We start from the raw sequence: 19,116 nt of genomic DNA, 5'->3' as shown, positions 1-19,116 counted from the left end.
GGTCTCTTCCCACAGACACTTATGCAAATCGACACACGCTCTTAAGCACCTAATGTGTGCCAGGCCCTGCTGGAGGTTCTAGGTCCAGAGAAATCAAAGAGGCCCCAGGGCTCCCTGCTTTCCTGTATGTGGCAAAATATTCATAATATAAGGTTTATTATTTTAACCACTCATAAGTTTCCAATGCAGGGGCATTAAATACACTCTCAATGTTATATGACCATCACCACTATCTATTCCCAGAACTTTTTTATCATCTCCAAAAAAACTCTGCAGCCCTTAAAAAATAATTCCCCCTTCTTCCCCTCCCCCCCAACCCCTAGAAACCTCTATTCTAATCTCTGCCTCTAACTACATTTTAAAAAATTGTTGTGGTAAAATATCCTATATAATAAAAGCCTAATATGCAAATCAACCTAAAGAGAGAACGACCGGTCACTATGACACACACTGACCACGAGGGGACAGCCGCTCAACACAGGAGCTGCCCCCAGCCTGCAGGCTCCAGGCCGGCCAAGGTGGGTGCCAGCGGGGACCTCCCAATCGCCCCACTGGTTGACCCACAGATCGGCCCTGATTGCCTGACCAGGCCTAGGGACCCTGCCTGTGCATGAATTTTGTGTACCAGGTCTCTAGTATGACATAAAATTTAACATTTTAACCATTACTAAGTGTACAGTTTGGTGGCATTAGTACATTCACTTTGATGCGTTACCATCACCACAAGCCATCTCCAGAACCTCTTCATTTTTCTAAACTTAAACTTTGTACCTATTAAACTCCATTCCCACCCCCCTCCCCGCCCCCACCACTGGCTATTGGTGACCACCATAATACTTTCTGTCTCTATGAACTTGACTACTCAAAGTACCTCATATCAGTGCTGTCAGACAATATTTGTCCTTTTGTGATTGGCTTATGTCACTTAAGATAATGTCTTCAAAATCCACCTGTGTTGTGGTACAGCTCAGAATCTCTTGCTTTTAAGACTGGGTAATATTCCAGTGCCTGTGTACCACTTCATGGTTATCTATTTATTCATCTGCCATTGCACTCGCCACCTGTCTATTGCAAATAATGCTTCTGTGAACACGAGTATAATTCTCCCTGCCTTTGAGCTGCTTCTGGTCTAAGGTGGGGGATGACATGTGGATTCACCTGCAATTACCCTGGATAAGTTACCCTGGATAAGTTATCCTGGATGAGCCTGTTTCCTCATCTGTGAAATGGGCATAATGTTCCCATGGTAGGTATTAAATGGATTGCTGCACAACTTAGGGCAGCGCCAGCACACTATAAGCATTGATAATGCTGGCTCTGCCACAGCTGCTGCCACGTTAGGCCAGACGTGCCTGGGGAAGAAGGGACTAGAAGTCGGAGGGCAGCTTGAGTCTCTCACGAACATCCTGGCAAGCAGGCCTGAAGATCTCGATTTTCCCAATGAAGAAACAGACTTGGAGGAGTCCCTTGACTATGGATAATGGAGATGGGCCTGGAACCTTCTTACTCAAATCTAGAGAGCAGGGATGATGGAAAGGCGCACAGGAAAGCAGGCACCTCACACAAAAGCTCCCTCAGAGGTCTGTCGAGCAGGCATGGGAAGAGCAAGCACAGTTGCCAGGAATGGCCTTGGTGTTGGAGGGAAGAACTAAGAAGGCAGGGAGAGGAGAGGTGTTAATGTGGCCACAGAAGGCACAGCCTGAGCAAAATGCAAGAGGTGGGAGGTGCCGTGTCTACAGGAGGAATGGGAGGAGACCAATCTGTGGGAGCAAAGGGTACGTGCTGGAGGGTGGGGTCAGGTCAGGAGGGGACAGGGAGGCGGCCCCACCCAGTCTGGTTCCAGGGTCGGGAGGGCCCAGAGGAACTGCCCAAGGTGCTGTCTCGGAGACATTAGTCAGACGGATTGGACAGGGACGCCTGCCTCATGACAGATCCTTGCCTTCACCCCACAGGCGATATCTTTAAAATTATATGTGTTTCACCAACATCATGTACATAGTTCAAAACATCAGACAGGCCTAGAAGGCCCATTCCCCAGTCTCATTCCCCTCTCCCCCAACTCACTGCCCACAGGCAGCCACTGACCATGACTTTGTCGAATATTTAACTCCAAAACCTAAATAATATATCCCCACATCTCCTCCTGCTCCAGTTTGAGACATGCCCTGTTGGCTTGCTGGGACGAAGAGAAGGGTCCAGCTCCCTTCCTTGGTCGCTTCACCTTGTCCCCACCTCCCAGTCCAGTTACAACAGAAGCTGGGGTCAGAGTTAGTGTTTATGGTATTGTGACCCTGTCGATCACGGCTGACCCGTATCACATTGTGATTAAATGTCTGCCCCTGTACAACTTATTCCTTTTGCTGAAATAAAGATCTCGGTGTTTAATTCAGTATGCTACAGTTTCTGAGTACACTCGTCTGCCTTCTCTTCATGGGAATGTAAGTCTCCTCTCAGAAGCTCCAAGTTCACAGGTAATCAATCCACCTTTCATGCTTCTGGAGCTGACAGCATCCTAGTCTAATCCAGACACTTGCTCTCTGCCTGCTTCAGGATGTACCTGTGCCCAGCCCTGTTTCAATCAGGCCACCGATGCCAGACAAGCGTACAGTTCAGTGCATTCTGGCCCAATCATCATTCATCTACAAGTTCTATTAAAAATACCTACTGTGTGTCTTCTGGATCCCAAAGAGGTCCGATGTCAGAGGCTGGTAACAGAGATGAGTCAGATGTGGTCCCTGTTTCAAAGGGGTCTGAATCTGAGCCCAGTGGCCCCAGTGGCGTAGGAACAAGTAGGTGCTGGGCAGAGGAGCTCTAGGAGATGGGGGTGAGGTGCTTAAGAGAAGCCCTTAACTCAGCCTTTGGAAGGGCCAGCACAGAAGGCTTCCTGGAGGAGGTGAGGCTACACAAGCCTCAACTTGTCAGGAGGTGTTTTCTAAGAGATCTGGGAAGGGCATTCCGGGCTGAAGAGCATCATGTGCACAGTCATGGGGGCATGAGAAAGCGTGACTCACTCTGGGGATTTCAAATAAGTAATTAGTGATGATCGTGTGGGCGGGTTCCAATTGAGGGGGAGGCAGGGTCTTGTGTGCCAGGGGCCTGAGGGGAAATGGGGAGCCACAGGAAGATCTTACAAAGCAAAGACAGGATCAGGTCTGTATTTTTAAAAAGACAAGATGGTCACAGGGTGTCAGGTAGATTGGAGAGAGAGACAGGCTGGTGAGGGGATGTTGAAGTCTGGAAAAGGATGAAAAGGACCTGAGCTAACACTGGCACTGCAGGTGAGGCACGGGGCTCATGAGACCTTACAGAGGCCAAGGAGAATGAACATGGGGTCACGGGGAATGTGGAAAGGCTGACCAATAATTCATAGGGACCCAAGGGAAAAGATGTTTCCATTCAATGCATGTCTCCTGGGAAACCGGAAGCTTCTCTGGGCTGGGAAGGAGGGCATTGGCTTCCTGGTGTGTCCGGGGGGCCAGAGGCAAGAGAATGGATGCCCAGGGTCTGAGGGAGCAGGGCCAGAGCCTGGGGTTTTCGGCAATTAGAGGGCAGGGGCAAAATTAAAAAGCTAGGGAGTCAGAAGCTGGTAAGGGCATGTAGGGATGTGTGAGCAGGGATGATCAGGCAGAGAAGGGGGTACTTTTGAAGCATAGAGCCCTCCGTGTGCTAGAAGTCAGGGCTCACATTGTTCTGGAAACAGCACCAGACAAGGTGTTTCCAGCTGGAGGGCTGTGGACAGGAGATGGACGGGGAACCTGGTGGCAGCTCACAGTGGAGAACAGCGAAACGCCTCAATGCAACACCAGCAGATGCGGATGCCACGTGGGTTGCACACAGGAGCCTCCCCGCTTGGTAAATGTGGAAGTGGTCAGATCCCCTAGAGAGTTCAGGAGGCACGGAGGCCCAGCGGAGGGGAGGGGCATGGGTGGTACTGTGACCTGCACTGTAAGGATGAGTAAACAGACCAGAGGGGATGTGGGCAGGGAGGGCTGCAGTGGCTTCATGTAAAGGTAAACGTGTGTGTATAATCATACTTTACCGCTGCACGGGTATAAAGGCAAACACTTTAATGTTTACACACTAAACACTTTCTTTCACCTAAGCCTGGCGGCCATGACCTGTGTCCTTAACAAGCAAGTTGCCCTGGATCTGAGTTGCCAACTCTTTCGGCTCTTTGGGCCCTGCCGCCAGGACCTGGAATCTTCCTGGAATGGGTGGACGGTCCTGTCATCCTCCAGGGGATGAAGGGGTCCCTAAGGCCCTTTCAGCCGCGAGGTGCTGCGCCACCAAGGACTTCCCATCCCAGTCGCCCAGGGAGAGGGCCGATGGCTGTTTGAGTTTGGAACCAGCTGGTGTGACTGAGTGACAGGTAAAGGAGGGAGCGCTGCAAATGTCCCTGAGTTGCGGGGGAATCAAAGTTCTCTGTGTCTGCAGATGTCTGCGACTTTACTCCGGGTGCCACCTATCGCGTCCACCCAGCGGACTAGGCGTACTGTCTACCCCACCCTCTGGGAGGGTGCAGAGGCTGAGTCAGCCTCAGCTGCCCAGGATGCTGTATCAGGAGGAGAAACAGCACCGTCTGTCTGTCTGCCTGCCTGCCTGCCTGTCTGTCTGTCTGTTTGGGGTCCCGGGGAATCCTGCCTGGAGGTGGGAGAAGCGTGCAGTTCTTTCTTTGTGTGTCAGCCACTCATGTAGCCCGGAAGAATGGATGGAGCTTCGACAAGAGCAGTCCCTTCCTCAAGCTTTCCTTACAGATGCCTCACCGGCCTTCTCTTTTCTTCCTCCAGGGTAGAGGCAGGTAGGCCTGGTTTGTGAGTGCCAGGCCAGTCCTCCCACTTCCCCGCTTTGGCCACCGGATGTACCTGGGTAGGTAGGCAAGAGAGCACAGAGTACGCCAATCTGAGAAAAGCAAAAAAAAAATAGGTATAGCCTGGCTATCCCTTTAGGTCTCAATTTTTCCTCATCTTCAAATCACATTTCTCAAAGCCCCAGACTCCCTCCTACTTGGTATTTATAATGGACGAATGGATGGAGGAATGAATGAATGCTCAGCTTTTCCCAGTCTTAGAAGTCACTGATACTTCTGCCCTCCAATACTTGTGGTCAGGTGATAGAACCCAACTTCCTCTAAGACAGGAGGGAAACTGAAACTTGCAGGTTTGGAGAAAACTTACTGAGAAAGTTCCCACCTGATCACTTCTATCTTTTTTACGAAGACTGAGGGTTTGGTGGGAAGATGATGGATAAAGCTTGGAATCGCTATTGTACAGAAGGAGAGTGATCCAACTGGGGATGTGTAGATACCTTACATACATTACAAGGCAGTGCCACGGGCCCTGTGAATTTTGGTGGTGAGAGTAATAGCTAGTATTTCTGGAGCGATTATTATGGACCCGACACGGGGCCTGCGCTCTACTCACATGACCTTTCACCTTCTCGCCCACCGAGGGGGCAGGTACCTCAGTAGGAAGAGCCAGGTCATGCTGCAGAAAATTTTTTAAAAATGTCTAAGTGGCTTACAGACACAAATGTTTCTTTCTTGCTCTTGCTATTTGTCCCTCCATCCATGTGGCAGAAGAGGCAGGGCAAGAGTGAGAATCCCAGGAGGTCTGAGAGGCTGGGAAGAAAGGAGGGAGGGGTCCAGAGCCAGGAACTTAGGAGGAGGTCCAAGGCCAGCTTGGTGAAAGCTCTGGAGAGATAAGAGGGAGGGCTGGAGAGTGAGACACTGCGGTTTAAGATTTCATGGGTGGAGTAGAAGCCAGCCGAGATAAGAGCAAGGTGTGGCTCTGAGTGGGGTGACTGGCATGCAGTCAAGGTGAAGGTCCCTGGAACTGGGGAGGTCAAAGGTCTGACCGATGGAGCCATGTTTTCATTCCTCTGGGACAATGGGGGTTCATGTAAGGATATAACCAGCCTCCAGTTAAGTATTTTGCAACTTCCTGGGCTATACTTTTTGCCAGGAGATGAGCTTTGGAAATAAAGTGTGCTTTTTTAATAGTCAAACACACATATATAAAATGGAACACCTTGGAGAAAGGTGTCTGTATAAGCCCACTGCCCTCTATGCCACAGGAAGCTGGAGAAAGACCAGATGTAGAAGAGTCACTTAAAAGTCACAGATGACCACAACCAGGCGGATGGGGGTGCAAACATCCAATGGCCAGGGGGCTATTGGGAGTAGCACTGGGAGGCAAAAGAATAAACTTGATCCTGCCTTTTGGCCCTGAGGCATGGGGGCTATGGAAAAGCAAAAACCATCTCCACAGAGAGATTGAGGAATACAGGTTCCACTTATGGTCTGAGACAGAGGCACACAGAGCAGCCAGGTTTTAAGCAGAGCATCTTGGGTGCAACACAGTGTCTTGGGGTCTTAGAGGGCAGAGTGGGAAGAAGACACAGAAGCAGCAGCCATGGGCCAGGAGGGGTGCCAGTGTGATGTTTGGGAGGGAAGGGGTAAGGAATACATCCACTGTCTGAAGAGGGCTGTGAGGACAGAAGTACAGACACATCCTGGAGGTCTTCCTGAAGATGATGGTCACCTTCCTCTCTGGAAATCTCCCAGGGCCAGTGATGACAGACTAGATAGGAGCTGATGCATGAATAGAGGTTTGAGAGCTGAGGGTCCCCACGGAAGGGAGTGAGCCAGAGCCAGGTGTCAGCCTTGCAGAGCCAGCCTTTAAACCTTAAATTCAGGGGTCACCACATGACCAACTCTGCCTCCCGGAATAAACCATCCACCCCTCTCAGTCATGGCCTTTGTGTGATCGAGTAGTGCCACCTCCATCCCCAGCCGCAGTCTCTCTCTCTCGGCAGCGTGGGGTCTGGCTTCATTACGAGCTCTCGCGGTCAATTAGTCTTGATCACCTCTCTAATTGGGCACCAGCTGTGTTTTCTCTCGACAAGAACTCTTTTATGGGCCTTCTAAAATGCAGCACATGAAGAAGCGTAACCGTTTCAGGGGTATGTGATCATATAACCAGGAGCACTTGTTTTCCACAGAAACGAAGAGTGCATCTCTCTTTATGTTGAGAAGATATTCTTTTGGAAAGTTGGGAGGGAGGGCCTGGAACAGCAAGTCCTCGGTTTGTTTATGTTCTGGATGTGAACACGGACTGTGGTTTTAAACGAAGCTTTGCATAATCACAGGTATTGGTACATAAAGACGTGGGAAGTTTCCTGGAAGAAAAGGGAGACTTGAGAAACTGCACCATGAATGGCTCCATTTATGAGCAGCCACTAGTGATTGACAGAATGACTGTTAATAGCTAATATTAGGTGAGCCCTTCGTAGGGGCTTAACCCTGCACCAGGCACTTGGCATGGACTGTCTTGTTTAAACCTGGCAACAGTCTATAAATGGTATAAATGTTCTCCCCATTTTCACAGACCAGGAAACTGAGACCCAGAAAGGTGAAATAATTCATATTCAAGGTCACATGGCTCACCACTAAGTGGCTGAAATAGAACTGAAATATACCCAGGTCTGTCTCCTGCCAAAATGCCTTTCTGCCTCTCTCCAACTAAACAATGCAATGAACTTGCAGCACTCAAGTGCTCTGGTTGCAACAACTACAATATCAACAACAATGACCCTTATGATTTGTGAATTTCACAGTTACTATATTCTTTACTGTGACTTCTCATGGATGATAGCCCGTGAGAAACAAAGCAGTGGCTATATCCCCATTATCACAAATGTGGGACCCTAGGTTCTAAGGCACTAGATCATTTACCCAGACACACACCACCAGCAAAGAACAGAGTCATACCTTACTAATTCCTACTCCAAAGCCACCACGTCCTACCCCTCTCCCACTGTGGTACTTCCCCTTCAGTAAGTTGCGAGATATATATTTACATACATTCCAGCCATTCATTCATTTACTCATCCCTTCATGTACTCACTCAGTCATATCACATTTTTGTTTTCCCTGTCCTGATTTTTTATGTTTACTTAGTGCTCTTTGTCTCCCCTCTTTAAAATGTTAAGCTCCAAAGCCATTGATAATTTCCAGCCTCCAAAATAGTGCCTAGCACTGAAGTATTTATTGTTCAATTCATTCAAACAAATATGAATTCATTCCCTTAGTACATGTTTATTGAACATCTACTATGTGCCGGGCACAGTTAGGTCCTGGGAACAGGCATGATTTCCCACTTCCATGGAGCTTATATTCTAAGGCAGGAGAGGGCTTATACACAAGTAAATAATCCCTGATTGGGATTTGTGCCATGTGGGGACTAGGGGTGATTTGATAGAAAATGACAGTTACTCAGTTCTTGTCCAAAACCTGTTCACGTGCTAGTGGGGCCGACCATTCGGCCACCAGGCAGTTTCTATCTCATGGGAACAGTGGGGGTTTGAGACTCAGAGGCGGTGATCCTAGTCCTCAGGGCTGGGCTTGGGCAGGGGTGGGGGCAGGGAAGGCTTCCTCCATAGGCAGCACCTGAGTGGTTGTAGAGACAACAGGAGTTCTCTAGGAAAGGGGTGGGGAAGATTCCAGGCTCATGCAAGGACAGGTGGCAGGAGGCCAGTTGGCACAGAGTGAGGGGTGACGGAGCCGAGACTGAGAAGGGGGAAGAGAGGGAAGAGAAGAGGTGAGGGAGATGAGCATGGACCAGGTCCAAAAGTATCACGTTGTGATGGGTGGTTTTATGTGTCAGCTTGGCTAGACCATAGTTCCCAGCTATTCAGACACTAATCTCGGCGTTGCCGTGAAGGTATTCTGCAGATGTGGTTAACGTCCACAATCAGTTGACTTTAAGTAGGGATTATCTTCAGTTATCTGCATGGGCCTCATCCAAGCCCATGATAGGCCCTAAGAGCAAAGTGGAGATTTCCCTAAGGAAGAAGGAAACCTGCCTGGGACTCTGTGTCACTCCTGCCTAAAGACTGTCCGGCGCACCGGGCTGCCTACACTTTTGGAACTTGCTTAGCCAGACCCCACAATCACAGGAGCCGATTCCTTTAAATAAATCTCCCGACAGACAGATAGATAGAGAGACAGACATACAGAAAGATCCCTAGTCTCCTGTTGGTTCTCTTTCTCCAGTGACCCCTGGGGACTGACTCACATTTAACCAGCCAAGTTCTATGACCTCGTCCTTGAGGTCATAGAAGGGAGCCTGGAGGCGTTGAGCAAAGGAGCAGCATAACCAGCATTGTGCTTCTAAAACAGGGCTCTGGTCACAGCATGGAGAGGATCGGAGGGGCAAGACCGGGGGCAGGCAGACCAACTCAGAAGCAGTTGCCTGAACTATGGCAACAGAATGGGGGGACCAAATCAAGTGATATCACTAAGCAGAACTGACAGGACTTGGTGTCCCACTGCACATGCAGGGCGAGGAAGAGAGCTGTGAGGAGTCTCAGGTCGTGGGACGTCTTGGCAAAGGGGATGTAAATGCTGTGACAGCAGGAACTTGGTTCTGTTCCCTGCTGTCCACTTCACACCTAGAACAGGACCTTGTGCCTGAAGGTGCTCTCTGTACATGTACTGAATGAATGGCAGTGCGATTCTGAGACCGGATCATGGGGTGGGGTGAGGATGAGGAGCATGCAAGTGCAGTGTGGGGCCTGTGAGTCTGCTGGAGCTGGCAGCCAGCAGGAGGAGAAGCCGGGGGAAGCTGGAGAGGCGGTCTGTGTGCCAGGGGCAGTTCCAGGACAGAGCCCGAGCCTTTGACCAGAACACGGGGATTGTACCTGAGGCCAGGGGTCAGAGCACCTGAGGGTGTGTGGAGTGAGGAGGAAGGAGGTTGGATCTAAATCTTGAAGAAATTGCAGCATTTTAGGACTGGCACAGGGGAAGGACCCGCCAAAAGAGAGTGAGAAGGAATGAGAGGAGGAAAATGAAGAGGAAGCAGTGGCAAGAAGCGAGCAAGGAAAGGGTGCTCTTGCTGTTGTCGGGGTCTTGTCACTTAGACTTACGGTAAGGACCATATCAAGGACTGAGGGGGGTGGGGTGAAGCACACAGAGAGCCAAGTGCTGAGGAAGGCGTAGGAAGTGAGGGAGGGCAGCAGTGTCTCCAGTGGTCTCTCCCAACCTCCCTTCAAATACTGACCAGACATCACCAGTCCGTGCTATTAAAGAATGTGAAACCAAGGCACCAAGAGATGAAGTTGGTTAAAAGCCATCACCCGGGCAAAGGGCGCTGTGCTGTAAAGCACCAGCTGTTCAGACCACATACTACCTTCGGTGACTCAGCAGGGTGCTGGTTGTGCTGGGTGGGGCCCAGGCCCTGTCGGGCAGATGGCTGCAACATGCAGGGCAAGAGCTCCAGGGTGTGCGGGAACATTTTCTCAAGGGGAACCACCTTCCCTTGAAACAGTTTGTTCTGCTGAGTTGACAGGAGAGGAATGGGGACTCCTCAGTCCTGGGCCAGGTGCCAAACAGAGTGCAAAGACAGAAGGCGCTGGGAGGCCAGGGCTGGCTGTGACCCCCACCCCCACCCCCAAAGCTCTGCGTGGCCATCCCAGCCCCTCTGCCTTTTCAGGGGGCAGGAGGGAGGCTGCGTGTGCAGGATTGGTGTGTCTGTAACTAACTTGAATCAGCACTTACTGTGGGCCAGGCTCTGTAGTCATCATTTTTACATGGTTGAGCTTATTTAATCCCCACAACATTTTTTTGGAATGTATGATTGTTTTTACTTAGGGGTGAAAAATCGAAGGCCCAGAGAGGCTAAGTCTCCTGCCCAAAGCTTCACAGCTAGTTCTGCAGGTGGGACAGCAGAGATGCTTAACTCTTGAATCTGTGGGGTGGACGACTATCTAACCCTAGAGTGTAGGTTCAAATCATTGGTGGGCGTGGGGTAGAGGTCAGGCTTCTCTCCAGCTCTGGGATATAAGTTACATCATGGCCCTGAGACTCTGTCCTCATCTGTGAAATTGGAGGGCAAGGTTGCTCACTTCATAGGGCGATAATGAGGAGGAAAGAAAATGTTTACAAAGAGTTTCCCTGAGTGTCTGGCCCAGGGTACTTGCTCCATAAATACTGGCTCTGTTTCCCTTTCCTTTTCTTTTGGAGACATCTGTCTCGAACCTGTGGGTTAGATTAGGGCAAGAGCACTGGTCTCTGAATCAAACCCACTGGGGATCGAATGCTTCTCCTGATAACTATTAGTTATTTAATTTTAAGCAAGTCACTTTCCTTCCGGGAATGCAGTCTCCCCAATTACAAAATATGGGGTGACTTAGTCCAGAATGGCATTCAAGTTACCACAGTCCCTTCCATCCCTATACAGATACCACTCATTGATCATGACCTTCCTTTCTCTGAGAACCCTTCTTGGAATGAATGCCCTCTAGTTTGGCTGTAATTCCACCACTAGGCAATTACGCATGGGTTCAATTACCACACTTCAAGAACACACCTGCTGCAGTGCAAAGCCCTCTGATAGAGATAACAAATTAATCTTGGCATATGTTTGCATGTCTTGCCTGAACTCCAGATAGCACAGGTGAGTTTGTTGTTGTAGCGTTATGTCCTGGCTTTTGCTCTGTTTTAAATAGGGCAGAGGACAGATGAATAAGCCTGGGACAGAAGGTTTGTTTGTGTGCCTGGAAGACAGATAAAAGGGCAGTTACTGAGGAATTAACATTAACCCCTATACACAGACTAGAATATTGTGCCAAAATATGAACTGGCTAGATGGCTTGCCTGTGGTCACAGCTAGTGAATGGCAGAGCTGAGTCAAACCCACCCATGTCTGCCTCCAGAGCTGACAACTATGCCACAAATACGAAATCCATTCACTTAGTCAGAATTTATCATTGGATGCCTACTCTGCACCAGGCACTGTTTTCAGTGCTAAAACCTCAGCAGTGAACAAAATCCCCCAAATGGCTTGCCTCGGGGAGCTTACAGTCTAGGTTCCTGTGTATCAGGTGCTCTCTCCATGCCTAGTAGTTTGCCGGCTCTATAATCAGTGTCAACGCCAGGGCTCCTCTATGCAGAACATCCATGTGAACCTTAGCTCCATGGCTTCTTTTTTTAAAAAATCAAATCTTTATTGTTCAGATTATTACAGTTGTGCCTCTTTTTTCTCCCCATAGCTCCCCTCCATCTGGTTCCCACCCCGCGCTCTGCCCTTACCCACCCCACCACTGTCCTCATCCATAGGTGTACAATTTTTGTCCAGTCTCTTCCCGCACACCCCACACCCCTTTCCCCCCAAGAATTGTCAGTCCACTCCCTTTCTATGCCCCTGATTCTATTATATTCACCAGTTTATTCTGTTCATCAGATTTTTTATTCACTTAGAAGGAAGCCATTCCATCATTTTGCTCCTCAGTTTTCTCATCTGAAACATGATCATACAGCTCCTTCCAGGGGGTTCTATGAGGTTTAAACAGAATAACATATACAAAGCATGCAGAACTGAGCATTCTGGATAGTCAATAACTTGTAGTTCGTTGAAATCGGTACTGTTTCCTCCACCTCATACGAAAGAAAATCAAGTCTCTGAGTTTACAATTCAGAGGGGTTAGGTCACTTGCTCAGCTAACCCGTGGTAGAACTGATATTCAAATCCAGGACGACTTGACTACATTGCCCAAGTGTCACACTGTGTATGTTTTTCCAAACTCACAATTGGACTAGCTGCAAGGCAACAGAAAACCATGTTCCTCTTTGGCTTCTTATGCAACAAACCATATGGACCCTCGTGCTCTTATATAACAGGCCCAATGCTAACGAGAGGCAGTTTAACAACAACACAAAAAACAGATCGCATTCACAACAGACCACCATATGTTCTGCCGTTCCCACAGCAGCCGCCCCAACTCCTACTCAGGAGCCCACAGAAATCTTCTCGCTGAAAACAGCTTTATTCTCAAGTGACTCAAATGATTGATGCCTTTATAAAAAGAAGTGGAGAAAGAGTCTGCACTTCTTCCAAAGAAATAAGTCTTGTTAACTCCTTGGGAAAGCCCGGACCCCTGCAGCCTCCACTCCATGGGCTTCCCCAGGGATGGTGTGGTCTCTGAGTTAGCAGCTCCCTCATTCAGAGTGAGGGCAGCTAGGATGATTTCTGGTTTCTGAGTTTCCAAGCTAAATAGCCAGGGGGCTTTGGATCATCCCTTCATTTGGCCTTAAACCCCGTCCCGACCTTGTGCTCAGGCTCAGTTTAAGAATCTCGAGTTCACTGTAGGCTTTCTGGAAGTGCCCTCTGGTGCTGAACCTAGTTCGAAAAGGGTGATTTGACCCACAGACACTGGGGAGAGGGTTGCTGCAGAGGGCTACAGGCCTGGCACCATCTTTCTACTCTACACCTTTGGCCTGGTCTCCTGCCTCCTTCACTTCCTCCCATTCATTTCCCTGTTCAGCTGTCAAAGCCATCCTGCTAATACCTAAATCTGATTGCATCCTTCCAAATTCCTCAGAGCCCTGGTGATCCTGCTTGCTCTACCTCCTCAACCCACTTTGCACACTCTTCCCCTTGACCTCAGAGCTCCAGCCATTTTGGCATTCTTTCCATTCCTGGCAGCTTTGCACATGCTCTGCACCCTGCTTGGCCCACTCAGACCCCTTCCACTCATTCCTCACCTTCTGAATCTCAGCCACAGTGGCTATCGGCCCCTTCAGATGTGGCATTGAGACTGAGGAGTTAAAATATTAATTTTATTAGTTGTAATGAATGTCAATTAAATTTACATTAATTCTCAGATTGCAAAGGAATTTTCTTTCCCGTATTTTCTTCCTATAGTTATGAATTCATTTTGTACATTGGAATACATTTGGTACTTATTTTAATATTTAAAATTTGCATAACCAGATGTCTACCTATGGTGTTTTGTGTTTTCCAAAGATTGTCATACCAATATATATCCCATCCCACATTTTCTTCTGACAATGTGACATGGACACTCCTTCAGAGAGAGGTGAAACTGGTAGACCTGTGTAACTGCCTTGACCAAGAGAATATTGTGGTAGTGGCAGCCTGTGCCTTCTGAGGCTGATCACTAAGGGTATTGCCTCTTCCACCTTGGCCTCTCGGCTTGCTCACTCTAAGGAAAATGAGCCCCCATGATCCTTTATGTGGAAGGAGCTAAAAGACCTCAGCAAACAGGTTCATTACCAACAGCCCAGTCATGTCATAGAGCCACCGTGAAATGATTCTCCAGTCCCAATCAGGCCTTCACATAACTACTGCCTCCACTAACATCTGATCGCAATTTTATGGGGATCCCCCCCCCGCCCCCGCACTTCCACCAAATAGAGACCTGCCCAGCCAAGGCTTTCCAGAAATCCCGACACTCGGAATTTGTGAGCACTATAAATGTAGTTTGAAGCCATTAATTTTGGGGGGTTTGTTATGCAGTAATAATAATTAGAACACTACTCATTTTCCCCCAACACCATTTAATGATTAGTTAATCTTTCTCCCAGAGATATGAGATGTCATTTTCATCATAAATTTAATCATCATAGAGTATGAGCCAATTGTTGGACTCCTTCTGTTCTATTAGACTATACCAACTCAAGCACTAATATCAAGTTGTTTACATCTTTGATGCTTTGTTATATGTTACTATCTGGTAGAGGTTGCCACCCTCCAATAGACTTGTCTAGACTTTTTATTGAGCTTATAAAAATTGATATATTTATGAGATTGCAGCTTCTTACACAAAAATGCAATATACTTTCTTATTTAAGTTTGCTTTGTGATATTCAGGAGTGTTTTTAAGTTTACTTCATATTTATTTATTTAGTTAGTTAGTTTTCTTCATATTTAGCTGATTGTTTTTTAGAGTCTACACTTAGGTATTTAATAATTTGATTAATGTTGTGAATGGATTTTTTTTCCTGTTATCCTGGCCATTCTAGCTATTTGTGATTTATATATGTAATAACTATTGATTTCTATATATTATTTTTGTATGCCACTTCCTTACTGAATAATCTATTTATTTGTGGTGGCCTTTAGCTGATTCTGTTCGTTTTACCACGTATACGACCATATTATCTGCCAACTGCGATTGTTTTATTTTCTCCTTTCTAATATTTATATCTCACATTATTTATTATTCTTTTTGCACTAACACATCTAGTATAGTGTAGCTGTTGTGAGTGAGCACTTTTTAGTGAGACTACCTCTAATACAAAGTCTAGCCACATGAGGCTCTTGGACTGCTGCAATGTGGCTATGAAGACTGAGGAATTTTATTAGTTTTAATTAATTTAAATGTAAATAGCTACTTTGTGGATAGTGATGATCATATTGGTCAACACAGGACTAGAATTTATTCATCTACCATACTGTTAGCTTTTGGATTGAGACAGGTATTTAACACATGTGGAATATTCAAATATCCTTATTTCATTGGCTTTCTAAAAATAAAAAGTAACTGTTGGAATTTGTAAAATGCTTCTTCAGTATCTATGGTGATGATTATGTGGGTTTTCTTCTTATATATACTAATACAGTAAATTATATTGAATCATCCTTGAATTGGATTAAACCCAAACTTGATCATGATGTGTTGTTATTCTGCTAACGTGTTTCTCCATTCTGTTTGTTAATATTTTATTTAGGATTTTTGAATCAGTACTAACCATCTTTTGTGCAATCTTTGTTAGATTTTATATCAGTGAATTCTCACTTCTTAAAAAAGAAAAAAACTTGATGGTTTTTTAAAAATTTATTCTAGACCTGACAGGTTAAGTGGTATTTAAAGGGTTTGTAGAATTTCCTAGTGCAAGGAAGCCTAAGAAAAATGGGGGAAGGGAGTACATCATTGACTACTTTCTCTATTTCTCCTATACAAATCAATCTCTTTAGCTTCCTATATCTTTTAGGCTCTTCTTTGGTAAGTTGCATTTTCCCATAAGTTATCTATTTCATCAAGATTTTCAGAGAATTTCTTTGCGAAGAAGTGCTTCATTTATTTATTTTAATTTAATGCTTCTTGAATCTACCTTCATGTTTCTAACTTTTAGGAATTGCCTTTTCTAGACAACCTCCCCCTTTTACAATGATCTGGTGATCCAGTGGTTCACCTATTGTATTAATAAGAACAAGCCTTTCAACAATTTTTATTTATTTGTCCTGATTTTCCTATATTCTAAGTTATTTTTTCACTTTTTCTTTATTAATTTATTCTTTCTGCTTGCCAACAATGTAGTTGGCTACTCTTTTTCAAATTTTAGACATATGTTTGCTCCATTGGCTCCTTGACTTTCTACTTGATGTAAATATTAAGTATAGATTTTTCTCTGAAGCTGCCTTTTCAAGATCTCATGGCTTTAATACATAATATTTTTACTGATGCTATTTTAAAAATTCTGTCTAAATAAAAAGTTATTAGCTGAAGTACATAAATCTCTGTTATTTTTAATATTATTATAAATTTCTAGTTTTATGGCTTTGTAAGAAGAAGATATTACCATAAATATTTCCACATTTTGGAAGTTTTGAGCTTTGGACTTTTTGATACATTTTTATGAGTATAAAATGGGCATTTGAAAAAACATAAGAATTTGAAATATACCAATTACATTTGTTATACTTGTTCAGATATATGTTACATTTATTTATTATTCATCCACTTGATTAATTTAATTTTAATCCCATGATTTTATTTTAGTTAATGTCTTCTAATATCTAATTTCTGCTTTTTTTAATATTGCTGCTGTGTAATTTGGTGCATGGATTTTCAAAATTCTTATAGCCTCACTATGAATGGCATACTTTATCATTTTAAATACCCTTCTCTGTTTGGTTTAGTATTTTCTTTAACTTGAATTTAATATTTTCTAATAGGAATGAAGAGGGAGAGACAGAAACTTGAATATGAGAGAGAGGCATAGATTGGTTGCCTCCCACATGTGCCCCAACCAGGCCTGGGATCGAGACTGCTACTGAGGTACATGTTCTTGACCAGAATCGAACCTGGGACCTTTCAGTCAGCAGACCAATGCTCTATCCACTGACCAAACCAGTTAGGTATGATTTATACATGCTAAAGTGAATCTTTAAAATGTGTACTTGGATCAGTCTGGACATATGCACACACCCATGAACACTCTGTGCCCTCCTGCTCTCCCGCACTCTGCCCTGGGAATCTTTCTGCTGTGATCTCTCTGGACTCTCAGCTTCTTCTCTTCATCCCAGGGAACTTCCAGGATCTGACTGGATTCCTTCCTCAGGCCACAGCCTGGAAACCCTTTCAAGAGAGTAAACCAGGTCACATGCAGGACTCACCTCACTGGCTTCCTGTCTTTCAGGGGTCGCTGCCCTTCATTTCCAGATAGCTGGTGCTCTGAAAACCACTGTTTGATATACTGTCGGGTCTTTTTGGTTGTTTCAGGTGGGAGAGTAAATCCAGGCCTCTTATCCATCTTGGCTGAAATCAGAAGTTAAGCTCGTTACCTTTTACTCTCCATTCATTTATTTATTTTAATGTATTTATATTACTCACTGTATAAATGGGTTATTTTTTGTCTAGTTTTCCTGCTATTTGGGGTGGTTTGTATTTCTGCCCTAGCTGTTACCATTTCGATTATATCTCTGTATTACACCTTTAGTTTGCCCTACTTTTTGGAAAGTATCAATTAGTTAATTACTCTAAGCAATGACATCATTAGTATGCTTGTCATCTTTTTCTTCCTTTTCTCAAGAAACCAATTTCAGTCAATAAAAATCAACAAGCAAACATCTATGCAGTATATACTACACACCAGATACTATGCTAGCTGCCTTACATTTTATATTTCATTTAATCTTTACAATGAATCTGTGGCAAATACATCGCTCATATTAGAGATGATGGAGGGAGCCCCCCCAAGAAGTTACGATAACCTGTCACCCAGAACACGTGGCAGTGGTAGAATTAAGTCCAAAATACTCTTATGCCAAGTTCAGAGCTCTTACCACTACTCTACAGTTACCTTTACTATCCTGAACTCTGTCCTCCTAATGCAGGCACACGCGCGCACGTGCGCGCGTGCACACACACACACATACACACACACACACGCTCACTCACTTTATTCTGAGAACAAACTTGGCCTTACAGCTCAGTATATAGACAGGATACACCTGGACGAATATAATTTGCCTGTTTTTCCAAATTCTAGGTTCAGAGTCTGGCTTGCAGACAAGGTACAGATGGAAATCTTCCTGGACTGAGGCCAAGAAGAGGAGAAAGGGTGGAAAGGCTTGCCCCATGGCCTGCAGTAGCGCTGAGTAGCCCAACTTGGACTAATACTTGCAGAGCAGCTGGAGAAATCATGCCACTGATGCCACTAGCCTGTCCAGCACATGACAAAGTTCTTCGGCACCCATGCTCACTTGAACTTTTCACAGCAGTATTATAGCTGACAAAGTGGCGGCTCAGAGACATGAATGTCTTATCAAAGGTCACACAGCTAACTAGTGATAGGGCCTAGACAACAATCCCAGATCTCCTAACCACTTTTCCAGGGCTTTTCTCGTGATCTGTTTCTGACTACATGGGTGGCATTCACCCTTTCATAGTTCTGACTGTACCCCATTGACGTGTGAGAAGAGAATCAATATGCCCATGTCCTTAGCACTGTACTTTGAGCTACAACAGATAAAAAAAACAAACAAACAAAAAACATAAAATGTGTCCTTCTCAATACTCATTCATTTAGTTACTTATTCATTCATTCATTCAAAGTGTTCACTAAGTGTCAGGCCCTGTTAGGAGCTGGGAAATACTCCTCAATGGGCTCACTGTGTAATGGAGACAGATTCAAAAGTCAACTTCTCCAATTCAGTGGAAAAAGCTAAGAGTATTTGGGGTGTGACTTCACTCTGTCTGTGGGATCCAGAAAGGCATACCTGAAAGGAGCTGAGTTAGAAGGGTCCAAAAGAGCTGAAGGAGTCAGATTTGACACTGACCGAGGCAGAAGTGAGCATGTTGCCCTCAGAGGACCAAAAAGATGTTCATGAAAGGGCTGGGAGCAAATCTGAGAGCTAGGAGTGCAGACTTTCTCCTGTAGTTTATGAACACAAGTACAAAAGCAGTAATGTGATCAGGCTTGATTAAAAAGATCACTGTGGCACAGTGGGAAGAATGGACTAGCAGGGAGTGGGACCAATGAAGGATTGGTCCACGTGAGAGCCTACACTGGGAGTAGAAGGGGGATGGGAG

The 19,116-nt window shown here is 45.8% G+C and overlaps 1 long non-coding RNA gene across 1 annotated transcript in view; it reads right to left on the bottom strand.

Moving 5' to 3' along the window:
• Positions 1–4,052: 4,052 nt before the first annotated feature.
• LOC102753145 overlaps positions 4,053–19,116 on the bottom strand; it is a 133,113-nt gene continuing 118,049 nt past the window's right edge. The window contains exons 9-10 of the long non-coding RNA XR_001514678.1: positions 17,199–17,340; positions 4,053–7,176 (exon numbers count right to left, since the gene is read on the bottom strand). This is a non-coding gene — a long non-coding RNA (uncharacterized LOC102753145). The remainder of the gene's footprint in view (positions 7,177–17,198; positions 17,341–19,116) is intronic.

This window comes from Myotis davidii, unplaced genomic scaffold (genome assembly GCF_000327345.1).
Source record: "Myotis davidii unplaced genomic scaffold, ASM32734v1 scaffold79, whole genome shotgun sequence".
Taxonomy (NCBI): Eukaryota; Metazoa; Chordata; class Mammalia; order Chiroptera; family Vespertilionidae; genus Myotis; species Myotis davidii.
The sequence above is the reverse complement of the archived record's forward strand: the minus strand, read 5'-3'. Positions and strand labels throughout refer to the sequence as shown.